Here is a 3451-nt window from a genome sequence, read left to right on the forward strand (position 1 = left end):
ATGGTCTCGATCTCTTGACCTCGTGATCCACCCGCCTCGGCCTCCCAAAGTGCTGGGATTACAGGCTTGAGCCACCGCGCCCGGCCCAAAACCTTTTTTTTTTAAATAAAAAAACTGCAACAACAGGCAGGCGTGGCGGCTCATGCTTGTAATCCCAGCACTTTGGGAGGCCGGGGGGGCAGATCACCTGAGGTCAGAAGTTTGAGACCAGGCTGGCCAACATGGTGAAACCCCATCTCTACTAAAAATACAAAAATTAGCTGGGTGTGGTGGCGGATGCCTATAATCTCAGCCACTTGGGAGGCTGAGGCAGAAGAATCGCTTGAACCCAGGAGCAGAGGTTTCAGTGAGCTGAGACGCCGCCATTGCACGGCTGGGGAAAAAAAAAAAAAATATGTCTCAAAAAAAAAAAAAAAAAAAGCAACAACATGGATGAATTTCAATAGCATTATGCTAAGTGAATGCAGCCAGGTACAAAAGGCTATACACCATACGCCATGCCATCGTTTCAATGTGTCCCACAAAAGCATGCATTAAAAAAGGAATCCCCAATGCACCAGCGTTGGGAGGTGGGGCCTAATGGGAGGTGTTTAGGTCTTGAGGGCTCTGCTTCCCTAAATAGATTAATGCTGATTATAAAGGGACTTGCAAGAGACTGGGGCTGAGAACTGCTTGAACCCAGGAGGCAGAGGTTGCAGTGAGCCAAGATCACATCATTACACTCCAGCCTGGGTGACAGAGTGAGACTCCATCTCAAAAAAAAAAAAAAAAAAAAAAAGGGACTTGATGCTGTGAGTTCAATCTTTTGAATGCTGAATTCAAAAGATGTGATGTGATACCGTCTACTGTGGAATAACACAGCAAGAAGGCCCTCACCAGATGCAGGTTCTTCAGCCTTGTAGTTCCCAGCCTCCAGAACCATAAGTCAAATGATAAATCTCTGTTCTTTATAAATCACCCAGTCTCAGGTATTCTGTCAGAGTAGCACAAAACAGATTAAGGCCCTACATGAGGCCAGGGGCAGTGGCTCACACCTGTAACCCAAGCACTTTGGGAGGCGGGCGGATCATGAGGTCAGGAGTTCAAGACCAGCCTGACCAACATGGTGAAACTCTGTCTCTACTAAAAATACAAAAATTAGCCGGGCATGGTGGCTGTAATCCTAGCTACTCAGAAGGCTGAGGCAGGAGAATTACATGAACCCAGGAGGCAGAGGTTGCAGTGAGTTGAGATCGCACCACTGCACTCCAGCCTAGGTGACAGAGCAAGACTCTGCCTCAAAAAAAAAAAAAAGGCCCTACATGATTCCTTTTATAGGCTATTCTGAAAAAGCAAAACTGTGGGGACAGAGATCAATAGTTGTCAGGGTTTGGGGTAAATGCAAGAAATTCACTACTAAGTAGCAAAAGGGGCATTTGAGTGTGAGGGAAAGATTCTGTATCAATTGTCATAGTGGTTAATCAACAGTATACATTTGTCAAAACTCATAAACTATACTCTTTTAAAGGGTGAACGTTAATGAATGTAAATGATACACAAATCTGGCTTTTATTTATTTATTTATTTATTTGAGACAGCTTTTTGCTTTTGTTACCCAGGCTGGAGTGTAATGGCGCGATCTCGGCTCACCACAACCTCTGTTTCCTGGGTTCGAGCACTTCTCCTGCCTCAGCCTCCTGAGTAGCTGGGACTACAGGTGTGCGCCACCATGCCCAGCTAATTTTTGTATTTTTAGTAGAGACGATGTTTCACCATGTTGACCAGGATGGTCTCGATCTCTTAACCTCGTGATCCATCCATCTCGGCCTCCCAAAGTGCTGGGATTACAGGTGTGAGCCACGGCGCCCAGCCGACTTTTATTTTTAAATTTAATTTAACTTTTAAAAATAGAGATGAGGTCTCACTATGTTGCCCAGGGTGGTGTCAAACTCCTGGGCTCAAGTGATCCTTCCACCTCAGCCTCCCAAAGTGCTGGGATTACAGGTGTGAGCCACCCACCCAGTCTAAATCTGGCTTTAAAGAGTCCTGGGAGGTTTATCTATTTCAAAAATTAGATGGAGGGTCTTTGGTTTTCCCTGTCTTGGTGCCTATGGAGATGCGCATTGTCCAAGCTGCCTGTTTCATTCTAAAGCAGCGGTTCTACTCAAAGAATCTTGTCTCTTCACGCCCAGATCAGCCACTGGAAGCTGCCTTGCAGCCTCTAAATCCAGGGATTTGGGATTCTGTCTCCAGACTTCCACACATCACCCTCCAGGACTGCCTCTTCCAGCACAGAGAGTCACAGCCATCGATTGCTCTCATTTATTTATTTATTTATTTTAGATGGAGTCTTGCTCCGTTGCCCAGAATGGAGTGCAGTGGCGCAATATCTGTTCACTGCAACCTCTGCTTCCTGGTTTAAGCGATTCTCCTGCCCCAGCCTCCTAAGTAGATGGAATCACAGCTGCTCACCACCACGACTGGCTAATTTTCATATTTTTCTTTTTTTTTTTTTTTTAGTAGAGTTGGGGTTTTGCCACCTCAACCTCCCAAAGTGCTAGGATTACAGCCGGTGAACCACCACGCCCAGCCTAACCCTCTTCTTTACACGCCTTCAACCCATCTGTTTTGGACAATACAGCTGTTTGCTTCTAAGAATCTAGACCTTCAAAAACAAAAGCCTCTTAACTCTCCTTGGGGGCAGTGGCAACTCCAAACATTTTCTCATTTGGTAAATATTTACTGAGCATCTACTATGCTCCAGGCACTGTTTTAGGTCCTGGGGACAGAACAGTGAAGAAAACAAATAATAAAATACTTCCTCTGTGGAGTTTACATTCTAGTAGGAAAAATGAACAATCAACTGGACAACTAAGTAAGTTAGGTAGAATAGGGCCAGGCACCGTGGCTCACACTTGTAGTCCCAGCACTTTGGGAGGCCAAGGAGAGAGGATCACCTGAGGTCAGGAGTTCGAGACCATCCTGGCCAACATGGCAAAACCCCGTCTCTACTAAAAATACAAAAATTAGCCTGGTGTGGTGGTTTGAGCCTGTAGTCTCAGCTACTCAGGAGGCTGAGGCAGGAGAATCACTTGAACCTGGGAAGTGGAGGTTGCAGTGAGCCGAGATCATGCCACTGCACTCCAGCCTGGGCAAAAGAGCAAGACTCCATATTAAAAAAAAATTAGGCTGGGCGCGGTGGCTCAAGCCTGTAATCCCAGCACTTTGGGAGGCCGAGGCGGGTGGATCACGAGGTCAAGAGATCGAGACCATCCTGGTCAACATGGTGAAACCCCATCTCTACTAAAAATACAAAACATTAGCTGGGCATGGTGACACGTGCCTGTAATCCCAGCTACTCAGGAGGCTGAGACAGGAGAATTGCCTGAACCCAGCAGGCGGAGGTTGCGGTGAGCCGAGATTGAGCCATTGCACTCCAGCCTGGGTAACAAGAGCGAAACTCCGTCTCAAA

This window comes from Sapajus apella, unplaced genomic scaffold, assembly GCF_009761245.1.
Source record: "Sapajus apella isolate SASKATOON/1434 unplaced genomic scaffold, GSC_monkey_1.0 scaffold51, whole genome shotgun sequence".
In the NCBI taxonomy this organism is placed as follows: Eukaryota; Metazoa; Chordata; class Mammalia; order Primates; family Cebidae; genus Sapajus; species Sapajus apella.